Source organism: Tachyglossus aculeatus, chromosome X1 (assembly GCF_015852505.1).
Source record: "Tachyglossus aculeatus isolate mTacAcu1 chromosome X1, mTacAcu1.pri, whole genome shotgun sequence".
NCBI classification, from domain to species: domain Eukaryota; kingdom Metazoa; phylum Chordata; class Mammalia; order Monotremata; family Tachyglossidae; genus Tachyglossus; species Tachyglossus aculeatus.
This window is the reverse complement of record NC_052101.1, coordinates 91,402,451-91,420,924: the sequence shown is the minus strand read 5'-3', so window position 1 is coordinate 91,420,924 and position 18,474 is coordinate 91,402,451. Positions and strand designations below refer to the sequence as shown.

The 18,474-nt window shown below is 47.0% G+C and overlaps 1 long non-coding RNA gene across 1 annotated transcript in view; it reads left to right on the top strand.

Moving 5' to 3' along the window:
• The window catches only part of LOC119919976, a 63,688-nt gene extending 49,668 nt beyond the window's left edge, over positions 1-14,020 (top strand). The window contains exon 3 of the long non-coding RNA XR_005447756.1: positions 13,922-14,020. This is a non-coding gene — a long non-coding RNA (uncharacterized LOC119919976). The remainder of the gene's footprint in view (positions 1-13,921) is intronic.
• Positions 14,021-18,474: the final 4,454 nt, after the last annotated feature.

The following is an 18,474-nucleotide window of genomic DNA, read 5'->3' as shown; positions in this document are numbered from 1 at the left end:
TTAAGTAGATTATTTCACGGTGGTGATGTCTTCTTCCTGTTCCTCCCACAAAATTGGTTTCCTCCAAACCACCCTGGGGTTTAGCTCAGCAGCAGCAGCAGGTGATGCTAGCAATCTCTGAACGGCTGTAGGCCAGGTTTAAGGCCTCTTCCTCTTTTGGTAAAGATTGCATGGCCTGTTCTAGCTGACATGAGGGTGTGGTCTTTGTCTGTCTGTCTACGTCACAACTGGCTGCTGGAAAGCTTCTCCTTTTGAGTAGTTTTGACTTTGGTCTCATTTTCTCAGCCCAGACTTTGGAACCTGCATGTGACATTTTCAGGCTGTGGCCAATGCTTCCTCCTCCCACTGTATTGCTTCAGTTGTGGCAGTGATTTCCCCTGGACAAAGAGACATGTCCCATCAGGACCGGGGCCTTGGGGTGGTTTTTCAGAACTGACATCCTGGAAGATCTGTACATTTTCATGCCCATTTTCAAAGAACTTTGCAGTCACTTCCTTGATTAGCGTGTGTGAGTTGCTGGGGTGTGTCAGGGCAGGCCACTGATATATAATTGGGGAAAGGGAATGTGCCTCTGGCCAAAGCCTCCCTAGGTGAAACTGGATCTATAGTATGGCCCTGTTTTGAGAGTCCCCTCCCCCTGGTGTTGCCTTAATGATAATTGTGGTATTTCTTAAGTGCTTACTATGTGCCAGGTACTGTACTAAGGGCTGGGGTAGATACAAGATAATCAGGTTGGACATAGTCCCTGTCCACATAGGGCTCACAGTCTTAACCCCCAATTTACAGATGAGGGAACTGAGGCACAGAGAAGTGAAGTGACTTGCCCAAGATCACACAACAGACAAGTGGCGGAGCTGGGATTAGAACCCAGGACCTTTGAATCCCAGGTCTGTGCTCTTTCCACTAGGCCATGCTGCTTTTCACAACTAGACTGTGAGCCTGTGGGAGAGGGACTGTGTCCAAACTGATAATATTGTATTTACCCCAGCACTTAGAACAGTGCTTGACGCATAGTAAGCGCTTAACAAATTCTACTTAAAATCCATGAGTGAGTTGCTGATGCAGATAGCTTCCCCTTCCCCATGCATTCCGTGGGTACCTCCCCCTACACTTTTGGCTGTGGCTGAAGTTCTCATCTGAGCAGTGGTAGTGAGGGAGGGCAGACTGAGGGGGAGTCTCCTCTCTCTTCTTCATCCCTCTCTTCTCCACTCCTCTCCTTGAATTCATTTAATGCTTTGATTTTCCCCAACGTACCTTCACATCAATCATCTCCTTTCACCCTCCCAATTGCTCTATAAAGAATGGCAGATATTATGAACCCCATTTTAAGAGATGAGGAAAACAAAACACAAAGTAGTTAAGGCTTTTGCCTGAGGTGCCATAGTAGGCTAGAGTCAAACTAGGGTGGTTAGATGTACAATATAATCCTAGACTGTGGGTTTTTGGTTGTTGTTTTTTTCCTTTCCTAATGACTGTAATAATTATGGTACTTGTTAAGCATTTGCTATGTGCCAAGCACTGTTCTAAGCGCTGGGGTACAGGTTAATTAGGTTGGACATTGGGGCTCACAGTCTTAATCCTCATTTTACAGATGAGTTAACTGAGGCCCAGAGAAGTGAAGTGACTTGCCCAAGGTCACACAGCAGACAAGTGGCAGAGTGGGGATTAGAACCCAGGTCCTTCTGACTACCAGGCCCGTGCTCTGTCCACTCAACCACGCTGCTTTTCCTATTTTCCTGGCTTATGAAGTTCTGGTAACGTCACAGATGCTTTATAATTTGTTTGGGTTTTTTTTCCTCGCCCACCTCCCACCACAGCACAAAACCTCCCTCTGCTGTGGCTTGTGTCACTGAGTTCTGCAGCTCAGATGTTCACACTGACCTGGGCAGGGAATGTAAGGGCTCTGAAACCGTTGGGAGGGTCACAGGGTACCCAAGAGATATGTTCTAGGTTCAGACCAAATCAGGGGGATTTTTGTAAAATGGAGTCTGTGTGACATCACCACATGATGTCGTGTGCCTGGGTGGCATGGGCAGCATCACGTGGGTCTTGGCACTTTTGGGGAAGTGCTATTGCTGGCCACCTGGCAGAGCTGGAACTAGAACCCGCATCTCTTAACTCCCCTACCCTTATTTTTTCCACCAGATCATGTGGGCTCCCCTGCCACCATCTGGTTGCCCACACTTCAGACATGCATTCCTCCTATAGGATAGGGGTGGTTTGGCTCTACTCCCCAGGGACTGGAAGCAGAGTACTTGCCATATCCTCTGCACAGCTTTGCCTTGGGCTTCAAATGAAGAGTCAGGTGGGGCTCCTGTCATTGTGTGAAAGTTCCTAGTCATGAGGGGCAGAATCTTGGAATGGTTTCTGGTTTCTGAAACCAGGAAACAATAACTCCTGGGAGAACTCATTTACCCTGATCCCCCGATGTACGCATGTGCGTAACACACACACACACACACACACACACACACACACACACACACATTCAGAGCATTTCTCAATCCTTGGAACAAGAAGAGAGGCGTGTGGAGTGCCAGGGTCTTGCAAAGAACGGATTCCTTTGCTTGATGAGCTAAACCGAAGCAATCCAGCAGGAGGACCTCCTAGAGATAAGCCCCACTGGCAAGGGAATTGCCTTCCACCAGGGCCTGGGGCTCAGGCCAGCTGTGATCTCAGTGTTAGAGGGGGAAACATTTGAGGATGCGGAGAGTCCTGAGGTCCTGGCTGCAGGAAAAACCCTGGGAACAAATCAGGAAAACAGGGAAAGAAAGAGGCCTCTGGGGACACAGCGGATTGCTTCTCCCGCCAGCTTCTTGAGAAGGACCAGAGCCCTTTTCTGCTTGCAAATAGGAAACTTGCATCTTGTAAGCGGGAAATGTTCCTGGCTGACCTGTCCAGCTTAATCCAGCCCGGGGGACCGTGGTGTCCATGGCCTGCCCACCCCAGTGATGTCTGTCCCACAGGAGCAGCAGTATGCTAAAGAAAGCCCTGGGGAGTTGGTTGGGGTGGGGGGAGGGGGAGGGGAGAGGAGATGCGTCAAACCAGGAAGTATGCATGGGGAGGAGGGAGACAGCTGTTTGAGTGACACGAGAAGGCCCAGAATGTGCTCGGACTGGAATTTTGTCCGCTCTTTGGGTTTTACGTAAAGCAGTGTGATTTCCCCTGCTCCCGGTGGGTATGCTCAGCAAGTCTAGGAGGCAGGGATCTGGGAGGGGCTGAAAGTGCAGGGAGACTATGCAGGATGTTTGGGGCACAGGGGAGGAGTTAGCTATGCGTTAGGCTTTAATCATTTACCATTTTACCCGTTTCCAAATTTCCATCGTCAAGAAAAGTGCAATGGGGATTAGCTTTATGGATTGGGGATCTGGTGGGGTGGGGGGAGGGAGGAGGGTGGAACTGTAGCAGTGGGCTGCAGGGAAGGCAAAAGACCGAGCTCCTAAAAAGCAGTCATTTATCAGAGTGGCTTTGCTAGCCCCCACCCCCTCTCTGAGAAGCATTCTCCAGGGATGAGGAAGCGGGGAGGGAGGCCTCAGATTGACACAGTATGAGCCGCTCTAGGAACCGAGCTGCCATGGGAGCGAGCCTGCCTGCCTGCAGGGATGGGAGAGAGGGCCCTTGGGTTTGCCCTCCTGCCACTTAGGACTAATAATACCACTTGACATTTTCCTTTCCTAAGGAAGATAATCAGCTCAGGAAATTACAGTGGAAGCATCTCCTTCTAAAACATCTCCATGTTCGCCATCGAGCTACCCCCTTGTTACTATCATCCGTTTCCTCTCCCTGTGGAAACAAAATGAAACGATCTGTGGTTTAAAAAGCACGAGAAACACGTTCAGCTTGTGCCAGTGGCTTGTTTGATTATTTTTTTCGTTTTTAACCAAAGATGACTAGATACAGAGTGACTGTATCTGTCACAACCTGTTCAGATCGGATAGGGGAGATCAGAACCTGAAATCAAGCATTAGAACCAAGAAGCAGAGGGGTCAGGGCTTGCCGGTTGTGGCCCCTGTAGTTACAGTGTTTTTTAAGCACGGATTATGTGCATTACTCCTATGCGCTTGGGTTGAAACAAGATATCAGATAAGACACAGTCTCATTCAGCCAATCACATTTATTGGGGGCTTACTGTGTGCACAGCACTGTACCAAACATTTGGGAGAGTCCAATACAACAATAAACAGACACATTCCCTGCCCACAACAAGCTTACAGTCCATCCCCCACTGAGACTCACCATCTCAGGGGTAGGGGAAAGTTGGTATCTTCTCCCCATTTTACAGCTGAGGAAACTGAGGTGCAGAGACACTAAGTGACTTACCCAAGGTCACACAGCAAGCTCATGGGGGAGCTGCAACTAGACCTTCTGACCTCCAGCCTCATGCTGGCCCTGCTTGACACCTCTAGGTTTGACATTTCACAGCTGCGGTGGCATTGTTGTCATTGGCAATGACAATAATACCATCATTATTGGTCTCTCCTAAGCACTTAGTACAGTGCTCTACCCGCAGTAAGCACTCAATACCACTGATGATGATTCAAAGTCATTATGAATTTAAAGTGCAACATTACATAAATGCTAGTGGTGATGTCTCTAGTAGTAATGAATCACCTGGCCAAAATATTCTAAGGATTAAATTCCTACTTCTTTCTCCAAATGCAAGTTATTGAGACAGTGTAAACACCCCCAGATTGTTGGTATTTGCCAAAAGGCTGTATTGGGTTTCAGGGGCCTGGGTGCAGGTTCTGAAGTTGAGCAGTGTGGCCTAATGGATAAAGCATGGACCTGGGTTCTCACCCTGGCTCTGCCACTTGTCAGCTGTATGCCTTGAGCAAGTCACTTAACTTTTCTGGGCCTCAGTTATCCCATCTGTAAAGTGGGGATTAAGACTGAGACCCATGCGGGACAGGGAATGTGTCCAACCCAATTTGCTTGTATCCCCTCCTGAGCACTTAGTACAGTGACTGGCCCATAGTAAGTGCTTAACAAATACTATAATTATTATTATGTTGGTAAGATGTGACAGGAGAATCCTGGCTGACTGCATCAGTGCCAGTGCCGTTCTCTGTCTCACCTGAGCTGCATTTGGTTCCGCACCCGGATTCGGCCATTTGTTACCACACAAGTGCTGAACAAATAGGCCTTCCGCTACTTAAAGTGCCTGGCCAAACTGAAGCACAGAGAGTCCAGGGTCATATAGAGAAGGAGGTGGAGAATCTCAGACTTTTGCTTCGTTTTGAAATTGAGTTTTGTTTGGATATCTCCATTTCCAAACTCCTTGGACGAGTTGTCTACACCCGCTGCCTTGAATTCCTCAACGCCAACTCTCCCCTCGACCCCCTCCAATCTGGCTTCCGTCCCCTACATTCCACCGAAACTGCCCTCTCAAAGGTCACCAATGACCTCCTGCTTGCCAAATCCAACGGCTCCTACTCTATCCTAATCCTCCTCGACCTCAAAGCTGCCTTCGACACTGTGGACCACCCCCTTCTCCTCAACACGCTGTCCAACCTTGGCTTCACAGACTCCGTCTTCTCCTGGTTCTCCTCTTATCTCTCTGGCCATTCATTCTCAGTCTCCTTTGCGGGCTCCTCCTCCCCCTCCCATCCCCTTACCATAGGGGTTCCTCAAGGGTCAGTTCTTGGTCCCCTTCTGTTCTCTGTCTACACTCACTCCCTTGGTCAACTCATTCACTCCCACGGCTTCAACTACCATCGCTATGCTGATGACACCCAAATCTACATCTCTGCCCCTGCTCTCTCTCCCTCCCTCCAGGCTCGTGTCTCCTCCTGCCTTCAAGACATCTCCGTCTGGATGTCTGCCCATCATCTAAAACTCAATATGTCCAAGACTGAACTCCTTATCTTCCCTCCCAAATACTGCCCTCTCCCTGACTTTCCCATCACTGTAGACGGCACTACCATCCTTCCCATCTCACAAGCCCGCAACCTTGGTGTCATATTCGACTCTGCTGTCTCGTTTACCCCTCACATCCAATCCATCACCAAAACCTGCCAGTCTCACCTCCACAACATCGCCAAGATCCACCCTTTCCTCTCCATCCAAACCGCTACCCTGCTGGTTCAATCTCTCATCCTATCCCGACTGGATTACTGCATCAGCCTCCTCTCTGATCTCCCATCCTCCTGTCTCTCCCCACTTCAGTCTATACTTCATGCCGCTGCCCGGATCATCTTTGTGCAGAAATGCTCTGGGCATATTACTCCCCTCCTCAAAAATCTCTAGTGGCTACCAATCAACCTACGCATCAGGCAAAAACTCCTCACTCTCGGCTTCAAGGCTCTCCATCACCTCACCCCCTCCTACCTCACCTCCCTTCTTTCCTTCTACAGCCCAGCCCACACCCTACACTCCTCTGCTGCTAACCTCATCATTGTGCCTCGTTCTCACCTGTCCTGCCATCGACCCCCGGCCCACGTCCTCCCCCTGGCCTGGAATGCCCTCCCTCCGCACATCCGCCAAGCTAGCTCTCTTCCTCTCTTCAAAGCCCTACTGAGAGCTCACATTCTCCAGGAGGCCTTCCCAGACTGAGCCCCCTCTTCCCTCTCCCCCTCCCCATCCCCCCCCACCCTACCTCCTTCCCCTCCCCACAACACCTGTATATGTTTGTACAGATTTATTACTCTATTTTACTTGTACATATTTACTATTCTATTTATTTTATTTTGTTAATATGTTTTGTTGTCTGTCTCCCCCTTTAAAACTGTGAGCCCGTTGTTGGGTAGGGACCGTCTCTATATGTTGCCAACTTGTACTTCCCAAGTGCTTAGTACAGTGCTCTGCACACAGTAAGTGCTCAAAGAATATGAATGAATGAATGAATGAATATCTGCACTACAAAAGCTCTGGGAAACCCACCTCTTTGCCTCACCAACAATCTGGGATAAAAATCTCTCTTGGCACTTTTCTTAATTTACTCCTGAATTTTTCAAATGCAAGTAGTCCTTGATCTTTCGGAATGAACAAAGTTAAAGCTCTTGGGAGAGTTCATTAAAAACAGAAAATGTGGTCCTTGCCTTCAAGGATCTTAAAACTCATTCGCTCCCATGTTGTCAACTAACACCTCTATGCAGGTGATTCTCCCCCTCTAGACTTTAAGCTTGTTGTGGGCAGGGCATGTGTCTATTATATTGTTGGGTTGTACTCTCCCAAGTTCTTAGTACAGTGTCCGACACACAGTAAGTCCTCATTAAATACCACTGATTGTTTGATAACTCCCAAATCTACCTTTTCAGTCCTGACCTCTCTCCTCTCTACAGTCTCACATTTCCTTCTACCTTCAGGACATCTGTACCTGGATGTCCCACCAACACATCAATCTCAGCACATCCAGAATAGAACTCCTCATCTTCCCACCCAAACTCTCTCCTTCCCTCGACTTTCCCATCACTGTAGGTGACACCACCATCCTCCCTATCTCCCAAGTCTGTAACCTTGACACTATTCTTTACTCTTCTCTCTAATTCAATCTGTCATCAAATTCTGTAAATTCTACCTTCACAACATCTCTAGAATCCGCCCCCTCCTCTCCATCCAAATTGCAACCATGCTGGTCTGAGCAATTATAACCTGCATTGATTCCTTGCTGTCCCCTCTGCCTCCTGTCTCTCCCCTCTCCAGTCCATACTTCACTCTGTTGTCTGGATCATTTTTCTGAAAAATTGTTCTGTGGATGTCTCCCCACTCCTCAAGAACCTCCAATAATTGCCCATCCATCTTCACACCAGAAAGCAAATTCTCACCATTGGTTTAATGCACTCAGTCAGCTCTCTTGCTCCCCTCCAACTACAGCCCAGCTTACACGCTTCACTCCTCTAACACCAACATATCCACCGTTTCTCAATCTCATCTCTCTCACTGCTGATCCCTTGTTAATGTCCTCCCTCTTGCTCGGAACTCCCCCTTCATATCTGCTAGACCATCACTCTCTCCATCTTCAAAGCCCTACCAAAATCATATCTCCTACAAGAAGCCTTCCCTGACTAACCTCTCATCTCCCCCACACTTTCTCCCTCCTGTGTCACCTATACAGTTGTATTTTTAGCCCCTAAGCACTTTGCAGTTTACACACACACACACACACACACACACACAGAGTCCTTATGTCCATACCCTTATACTCTTGCTTCTCCTGTCTGTAAAACATATTTTAATAGATTGTAAGCTCATTGTGGACAGGGATCTGGTCTATTGACTCTATCATACTCTCTCAAGTGCTTAGTACAGTGCTCTGCACACAGTAATCGCTCCTAAGTACCAGTGATCAGTGAAGAAAGACAAATGATTTACAAAGAGTGGAAGAGGGAGCCACAACACTGCTACAACTTTACAACTATTGGTAGAAGGAGTTTGGCAGGAAAAATAGTGAAGTTTTAAAAAGACATACTTAAGTGGTAAGGATAGGTGTATAAACATAAGCACAATAGAGAAGCACAATGGCCTAGTGGATAGAACAAGGGACTGAGAGTCAGAAGGACTTGCGTTCTAATCCCAGCTCCACTACTTGTTTGCTCTATAACCTTGGGCAAGTCATTTCACTTCTCTGTGACTCAGTTACCTCATCTGGAAAGTGGGGATTAAGACTGTGTTGAACCCAATTACCTTGTATCTGTAGTGCCTAGCACATAGCGCTTAACAAATACCATAATTATTATTATTATTAAGGGCATCTGAAGGGGCCTGAGGCAAAAGAGTCAAGGGCAAGTCACCCAGTAAGAAGGTTCCCTTGAAAAGAGTGAAGCTGGTGGGCCTGGGGATAATCAGAGAAGCGAGGAGATAAGTAAGAGGGAGAGAGCTGATGGAGAGCCTCGAAGCCAGTGGTAAGAAGTTTCTGCTCAGTGAATACCATCAACTGACTGACTGATAAACAGAAACAGCAGCTTGGCTCCTGGGGATCTAAGAGATTTCCAGGGCAGAATCTAGGGCAGCATAGACAATTATACACTATTGATGATGTTGCGCATTTTGGAGCAGTCCCAGGGGCCTGAGGCAGTCCCTTACTTCCCCCGCTCTCATGCCTACCCTTTGCAATTGTGTCAGAATCCTCCACAATATACCCTCCGAGGTGAGAAAAGAAGTCACTTTGCAAATAATCACCTCTCCCTCTCTCTCCTGACAAAGCCGGTTGTACGGTCTCTCAGGGAGTGAGGGGGAGTTGTGGAAAGGGTGGAAGGGGGGGAAGCAGGCTTTTGTAACAAGCAGTCCCTTGACTGAGTTCCTTTGCTTCTCTAGGAACGTGGCTTGTTCGTCTTATTTATATCTTCTGGAATCAAGAGAAATCACCCCACTGAGCCAAGCCCTCAATCCATTTTTAACTCCACCGGGAAACCCATTCTTTTACTGTTATTTACAGCCTGTTTCCTCCCAGAAGCCTAGAGGAGAGCAGTCTCCTTAGGACTAAGTGCCTAGGCCAGGGAGGGAGTCTGGGTGTGGGTGTGGGTGGTGGTGGGGAGGGGGGTTCTGGCTGATGGATTAATCACAGCTGCCTCATCACAGCATGTGTGTGTGTGTGTATGTGTGTGTGTGTGTGTGCGCGCGCACGCGCACATGTGTGTAAGCAAGCCAGGTAACTGAGGTTCCCTGTGGCCCCAGGGAGAGATTTTCTCATCCAGGAGCCGGGGATAGGAGAAGACAAATTATTTTGGCCCATCCAAAGCAAGGAAATTCCTCCTTCAACTTGAGAGGGTCTGAAGAGGGTGGGCTTGACTCTGGACCAGGGAAGATGTAGGCAGAAATATGTCACTGGCTGGAGTAACCTTGGCCTTAGGAGCTGCAGGGGGTGGAGGTGGGTGGGAGGAGAGAGGGAAGTATCCTGGCAGTCCTGACTCTCCCGGCCTCCCCTAAATGGGGAGTCAGATCTGAATGAGGTAGAGGGCCTGTGCAGCCTGTCACTGCCTTCATTTTACAAAGCACACGCCAGGTAGCAAGGAGTCTTCAGGTCATTTTGTCCCAGAAAAAAGCTTCACTCTAGAGGCATCATGGTGGCTCCTAAGATAGTGGGTAGCCCAAAGGTTTCTGAAAGTCAAATGTTCAAAAATCACATCCTGCAGCCCCTGTTGCTTCTGCACACTTTTAAAAATGGTATTTGTTAAGCACTTACTATGTTCCAGGCACTGTATTAAGCACTGGGGTAGATATAACCTAATCAGGTTGGACCCTGTCCATGTCCCACAAGGGGTTCAGAGTCTTAATCCCCATTTTTCAGATGAGGTAATTGAGGCACAGAGAAGTGAGGTGACATGCCTAAGTTCACACAGCAGACAAGTGGCGGAGTGGGGATCAGAACCCAGGTCCCTCTGACAACTGGGCCCATGCTCTATCCACTAGGCCATGCTACTTCTGCACTTTCAAGCCCTCTTTTCAGAGGAGTGCATTCCATCGAAGACTTCAGTTGGGGGAAAGGAAATAACCACATGGTCCCTCTTCCAGCATAGCCTGGTGGAAAGAGCCCAGGTCTGGAAGTCAGGAGACCTGGGTTCTAGTCCTGGCTCTGCCACAGGCATGGTGTGTGACTTTGGGCCAGTCAGTTAACCTCTCTGTGCCCCTGTTCCTCATCTGTGAAATGGGGATGAGACCTCCTTTCTCCCCCTACTCTTAGATCACAGCTCCAGATGAAACAGGGACTGTGTTTGATCTGACCACTTTTTACACCTCGCTCAGTGTGTGGCACATAGTAAGTACTTAATAAATATCATCATTTTTGAGAGTTATTGTTCAGACAGCTTCAAAGTGAAAGACATCCCATCCGACCACCTGACTGGAAGGAGCGCAGTGAATACTATGTGGATGAGGAGGGAGTAAGTTTCCTCTAGTATCCATGTTGCCCTTGAACCAAGCCAGGAACCCTAAATCCAACACCCCCAGGGGAGGGGTTCAACATTATTATAAACATCATCACCAGTCCTGAGTGAGTGCTTCCCAGGCCCACAGCACTTAAGTACATATATGTAATTTTATTTATTTGTATTGGTGTCTGTCTCCCCCACTCTAGGCTTTAAGCTCGTTGTGGTCAGGGAATGTGTCTGTTTATTGTTGTATTATACTCTCCCAAGCACTTAGTACAATGCTCTGCACACAGTAAGCACTCAATAAATACGATTGAATGAATGAATTCTTGGGAGAGTACAACAGAGTACTCAAGGAGCTTACAGTCTCAGGGAGGGAGGCAGACATTAAAATAAATTACAGATAGGGGAAGCAACAGTATAATAGCACAGCATTGGCACTCTGCTGTGGGTCACTTCTGCTCACAAAAAACAAACCTTGGCATGTACTTTGCAATGTACTGCCCTCCTGCTGACCTACTTGCTCATTGCTCCATGCCCCAGCAGAAATATGACCAGCAGGGAGGAGAGAGTGCAAGTGGCACCAAGAAAACCACAAGTTCTTGAATCAATTCCTTTTTTTTAAAATGGTATTTAAGTGCTTACTCTGTGCCAAGCACTGTTAGATACAAGCTAATTAGGTTGGACACAGTCCCTGTCCCACATTTTACAGATGAGGGAACTGAGGCATAGAGAATTTAAGTGACTTGCCCAAGATCACACAGCAGGCAACTGGTGGAGCCAGGACTAGCATCCAGGTCCTTCTGATTCCAAGGCCCAGGTTCTATCCACTAAGCCACACTGTTGCCACAAGGTCTCTATCCCGAAGTCTCAGGACCAAGGCCCATCTGCTGTTCTTGATGGGCAACTCCATCATCATCATCAAGATGATGCCCTCAAGCTGCTTAGCCTAATAGAGGAGATGTTGTTGTTGTCTTATGCTGTCGAGTCGTGTCCGACCCATAGCGATGCCATAGACTCATCTCTTCCAGAATGCCCCACTTCCATCCGCAATCATTCTGGCAGTATATCCTTAGTTTTCTTGGTAAAAATATGGAAATGGTTTACCATTGCCTCCTTCCACACAGTAAATGAGTCTCTTCCCTCGACTCTCTCCCATGCCGCTGTTGCCCAGAACGGGTGAGCTTTGACTTGTAGCAGATTGCTTCCACTCACTAGCCACTGGCCAAGCTAGAGTGGAATGGGTATGCCTCTTCCTCCTGTAGTTGTGACTGGTAGAGTACTGGAAACTCTCTAGGTGTGACCCTGAGAAATGGAGGAATGAGCAGACATTAATTAATATTTGGAAATCAAAAGAGCATGGGAATAGGTATAAATAATAAACACAAGTGGATAAATAAATCATAATAATAGGCACCAAGCACCGGGGGTAGATACAGTATAATCAGATTGGACACCGACCCTGTCCCATGTGGGGCTCACAGTCGAAGTGGGAAGGAGAACAGGTATTTAATTCCACTTTTACGGATGAGGAAAACGGGGCACCAAGAAGGTAAGTGATGTGTCCAGGGTCTCACAGCAGACAAGTGGCAGAGCTGAGATTGGAATCCAGGTCCCTCAACTCCCAGGTCCATGCGCTTTCCCCTAGGCCACCCTGCTGCTGCTGTATCTGAGTGCCAAGGTGGGCACGGGATAGCAGAAAGGGGGGAAAGTGGTTGGATTAACTCATCTTTATGCAGTGAGTTACCAAACTGGCTGATATTAGCACAGCCGACTCCTCAAAGCTAGGGATCCAGCACATATGAATGTAGAAGGTGATACTGAAGTCATTTCTCTGTTGTCTCTCTTAGCCTGGTTAGTAGCATTTTAAATCCTTCTTAATCCAAGATTTATACAATATCCTATTACTGATGTAGGGTTAAAAGGTTTGGGCTGTAACTCCTGGCCACCTCTGCATGTCAGGGTTTGCCTGAATGTGGTTAATTTGCTCTTTGGCAGCAAGGAAGCTATTGTGATTGGGAAAACACGGTTGTGTTTATACCAAGATCACAGAGTCCATTCTCATTTTGTGTCAAACATCTAACCCGCTGGATTACAAGTTTTTGCTTTAATTCAGTTGCAGGTCTTCACTACAGTCTAACCCCATCCTGCAGAGAGACATTGGCCCATTCTCTAAAGGGTCAGTTTCCTGCAGAAAGTTTCCTCCCCTGAATGGGCCTGCTCTCTGCTTAGCACTCCATTTCAGAGACATTCAGTGAATAATCTTGATTGCTTGCTTTGGAGTCTGGAGAGTCTGGGATTGGGATTGAACTGGTTAAGGGCTCAGAGGGTTGAAGAGAGGCATTTCTTTCAGTATATGAAAGAAATGGCTGGGAAGCAGCGTGGCCTAATGGATAAAGCACAGGCCTGGGAGCCAGAAGACCTAGGTTCTAATCCTGGTGCTGCCACTTGCCCACTGTGATCTTGGGCAAGTCACTTAATTTCTTTGTGCCTCCATTTGCTCAGCGGTAGAACAGGGATTCAATACCTGTTCTCCCTCCTGCTTAAACTGTGAGCCCCGTGTGGGACAGGGATTATATCCAGCCTGATTAACTTGTAACCACCCCAGTATTTAGGACACATAGTAAGCACTTTACAAACACCATAAAAATGAAAAAGATAGCAAGGTGACAAGACCAGAAGCAGCGTGGTTTAGTGGCAAGAGCACAGGTTTGGGAAGCAGAGGACTTGGGTTCTAGTCCCGGCTCCACTACTTGTCTGCTGTGTGACCTTGGACAAGCCACTTAACTTCGCTGTGCCTCAGTTACCTCATCTATAAAATGGGGATTAAGAAGTTGAGTCCCACATGGAACAACCTGATTACCTTGTATCTACCCCAGCGCTAAGAACAATGCTTGGTACAATAGTAAGTGCTTAACAAACACCATTATAATTATTAATTATCAGTATAATTATAATAAATAACATTAATATATAATTAATGTAATCTGAATAATATAACATATAAGTAATATATAATGTTACAATGGTATATTATAATTATAAATTTATTAATAATAAATAGCAATTATTATTAAGACCATGTTCTTTTCCTTCCCTTTCTTGATCTCTGTCAGTCCAAGATTCTGTAAATCATCCTGCCTGCTGAGACTGAGCTATGCTGGTGAAGGAAGAGCTGTGCTACTGGGAGTCTTCCAGTAGTCTTCCAGCAGTGAGAGCCCATCACAAAGAAGGTGAAGAGCTGTCAGTCAATCAATCTTATTTGTCGAGTGCCCTGCTATGTACAGAGCTTGGGCGAGTGTAATACAATAGAGTTGGTAGACCTGATATCTTCCCTCGAGGAGCTTACATTCTAGTGGGGGAGACAGACATTAAAATAAATGACAGAAAGGAGAAATGGCAGAATGTAAGGACATGGACAGAAGTGCTGTGGGGCTGGGGTGGGGTATCATAGTGCTAAAAGGTGATGTGAGACTGGGGTAGGGAGAGAGTCAAAGTGCTTAAGGAGTACAGATCCAAATGCATAGGTGATGCAGAAGGGAGAGTGAATAGTTGGGGAAATGAGGACTTAGGGAAGGCCTCTTGGAGAAAGTATGATTTTAGTAAGGATTTGAAGGTGGGGAGGGTGCTGGTCTGTCAGATATGAAGGAGGAGGGAGTTCCAGGCTAGAGGGAGGATGTAAGCAAGGGGTGTCATGGGCAAGGGGACATGAGTTAGAGAGAGGATATAAGACATGGCGTGTCTCCCTAACCAAGAGACCTGGTCAGAGTTCTTTGCCTGCCAGAAGCCGACACTGCCCTGCTTCCTCAGGATGCCTGCCCCTGGCCCCCATCACATGCTGATTTAGCTTTTTGACTGCAGCTTCCCTTCCTGTTTACAGTTTAAAGTGGTTAGGAGAAGGTATGCAGCATTGTTTAGGCATCTCTACTGTACTCTCCCAAGAGTTTAGTACAGTTCCCTGCACAGAGTAAATGCTTAATAAATACCACTGTCTGACCCTGAGCCCAAGGGGATAGTAATGTGAGAACCCACACAGAAACATCATGGAGCTTTCAATCTGGGGGGTTGTGCCCTGCCAGAGGCAGCGTGGTGAGCTGAAGCCAGGCTTGTGCGGGACCTGTTTTCCAGCCTCCCTTTCCGAGGCCCACAATAAAAGGTCTGGATCAAAAGCAGCATGGTCCAGTGGAAAGAGCCCTGGCCTGAGAGTCAGAAGGACCTGGGTTCTAATCCCAGCTCCACCACCTGTCTGCTGTGTGACTTTTGGCCAGTCACTTCACTTCCCTGTGCCTCAGTTACCTCATCTGTAAAATGGGGATTGAGACTGTGAGCCCCATGTGGGACATGGTCTGTAGCCAACCTGATTAGCTCGTATCTATCCCAGAGCTTAGTACAGTGCCTGGCAAATAGTAAGCGCTTAACAATACCGTCAAAAAAAAAAAAGCAAAAGAATCAGATCTGAAGTCTTGCAGAGTCTGGCCCACATTTCAGGGAAGTACTAGTATTTTCAAAATCCTTTGTTTGGGCAGGTGCCCGCTGCCCAACAGTCACTTTTTTGGAAACACTTGGACTGAATGCGTAGTGGTTTAATAACACTTCCACTAGGTGACCACCCCACTCCTGTGAGAATTCCCCACCAATAGAAAGCTGGAAAGGAGCAGGATGATGGGACCTTTTAATGCTATAGTTACAAAACCGTTTGATCGTGCTTATGGCTCATAAAAACCGTGGAGCATCCATGCCCATTTTGAATATGATTGCTGGCAAAGGGGACTTTCATTACTGAAACAAGTGGTTGGGCTGTTGGGTGATACCAAAAGATACACAGATCATCCACCCATCGGGGACTTCAATATCCATGTGGTTGTCCCCGACAACCCTTCCATTGTCCACCTCCCATCACGCCTCTACTCCAGTGACTTCCTGCTCCACTCCACCCCACACACTCATCAACTTGGGCATACACTTGATCTTACAATCTCTAGTCACTGTACAATCTTTATCCTCACCGATCCTGAAATTCCTCTACCAGAACACAATCTATTCACCTGCTGTCTTTCCAACACACCCACCCCCTACAAATCTGTCCTGTTACCCCACAGACACCTCTGTTCTTTTGATCCCCTCCAATATTCTACAGACCTCCTGCCCCATTTGGTCTCCATAGCCAAACTAATTTCTCTCAATGCCCTCAACACCATCCTCTCCAAACTTTGTGAGAGTGTTGTTTATACCTGCTGTCCCCACTTCCTCTCCACCAATTCTCTCCTTGATCCCCAGAAATAGCCCTCTTTAAGGTAACCAATGGCTTTCTGATTGCCAAATCTGTCAGTCTCTACCCTATCCTAATCCTTCTAGACCTCTCAGTTGCTTTCAACACCACAGCTCACCACCTTCTCCTTGAAACTTTATTCCAACTTTACAGCTTCACTGCCATTGCCCTCTCTTGGTTCTCCACCTATCTCTCTAACTGCTCCTTCTCAGTCTCTTTTGCAGGCTCCTCCACTGCCTCCCACCATCTGACAGTGGGGATCACTAAAGGTTCAGTTCTAGGTCCCCTTCTATTCTCTATCTAAACCCACTCCCTTGGAGAACTCATTCTCTCCCAAGCCTTCATCTACTATCTCAATGCAGATGACCCCCAAATCTACATTTTCAGCCTGACTGCTCTTCTTCTCTGCAATCTCACATTATCTCCTGCCTTCAGGACATCTTTACTTGGATGTCCCACCACCACTTAAAACTTAAGATGTTCAAAACTGAACTCCTCATCTTCCCACCCAAACCCTGTCCCCCCTCTGTCTTTCCCATCACTGTAGACAATACTACCAATCAATCGTATTTATTGAGCACTTACTGTATGCAGAGCACTGTACTAAGCACTTGGGAAGTACTACTATTCTCCCTGTCTCACAAGCCCATAATCTTGGTACTGTCTTTGACTCGTCTCTCTCATTCAACCCACATATTTAATGTCACCAATTCTAATGGTTCTATCTTCACAACATTGCTAAAATCCTCCCTTTCATCTCCATCCAAACTGCTACCATGCTGATCCAAGCACTTATCCTATCCTGACGTGACCACTGCATCTGCCTCCTTACTGACTTCCTTGCCTCCTCTCTCCCTGCTCCAGTGCATACCTCACTCTGCTGTACAGATCATTTATATTAAAAAATGTTTAGTCCATGTCTCCCCACTCCTCAAGAGCCTCCAATGTTGCCCATCCACCTCTGCATCAGACAGAAACTCCTTACCATCAGCTTTAAAGCACTCATACAACTCTCTTCCTCCTATCTCACCTCACTTATCTACTACAACCTGCACACTTTGCCCCTCTAGCCCCAGCTTACTCATTGTGCCCCAATCTTGTTTATCTTGCTGCCGACCCCTATCCCATGTCCTCCCCCTAGCCTGGAACTCCCTTCCCACCTTTGAAGCATTAGTAAGGTCACACTTCCTCCAAGAGGCCTTCCCTGACTAAGCCATAGGTTCCCCAGCTCCCTCTCCCTTCTGTGTTGTCTATACACTTGGATCTGTGACCTTTGAACATTTGAGAGTTGCCCCTCCTTCAACTCCATAGCATTTATGTATATATCTTTAAATTAGATATTATAAATTATTTATATTAATGCCTATCTCCCCCTCTAGACGGTACGCTTATGTGGGCTGGGAATGTGTCTGCCAACTCTGTTGTACTGTACACTCTCAAGTGTTTAGAATAGTGCTCTGCACATAGTAAGCACTCAATAAATACCACTGCCTTGCACATACTAAGCACTTAGGAAATATCATAAAAATTTCAACTCCAAAACTAGAAGCTATCTCACAGGATAACTTTGTGATCACAGAAGGGCCAGGCTCAGTTGAAGCCAATGCCAAATATTCAGTTCTTTAGAGGAATTTCTTGCTTTTGGAAAGTCTGACTCAGATCTTTAATTTAGCTCTAACCCTTACCAAACACACCAACACTAACCTTTAGCCTAACCCTAAACTGGACTTTGAATCTAAATCTTAATCAAACCCAGTCCCTGACTCTAAACTTAACCTTAGCTCTTTGCACAGGGCCTTACCTGTTTCCAAAGGATGTGACTGAGAAGGCCTTCCAAGGTCACCAAGGAGAGTCAGACAAAGTGGTGTTTGTTAAGCACCACTTGTTATGTGCCAAGTACTGGGGTAGAAAGTGTGAGCTCCATGTGGGACGGGGTCTGTGTCCTATATAGTTATCTTGTATTTACCCCTGTGCTTGGCAAATAGTAAGCACTTAACAAATTACACGATTATTATTACAAGGTAATCAGATTGGACACAGTCTTTCCCACCTGGGGCTCATAGTCTAAGTAGGAGGGAGAACAGGGATTGAATCCCCATTTTACAGATGAAGACGCAGGCACGGAGAAGTTAACTGCCTTGCCCAAAGTCACACAGTAGGCAAATGTCAGAGCTGGGATTAGAACGCGGGTCTTCTGACTCCCAGGCCCATGCTTTTTCCACTGGGCTATGGTGCTTCTCAGGGATTATGTTCCCTGATATAATTTACTCCACAGGTCTGTATTCTGACTGAAAATTCACTCTCTAATTGTAACCATCTTGAAACTCACTTGCTCATCTCTAGATTGTAAACTCCTTGTGGACAGCGAACATGTCTACCAATTCTGCTATATTATACTCT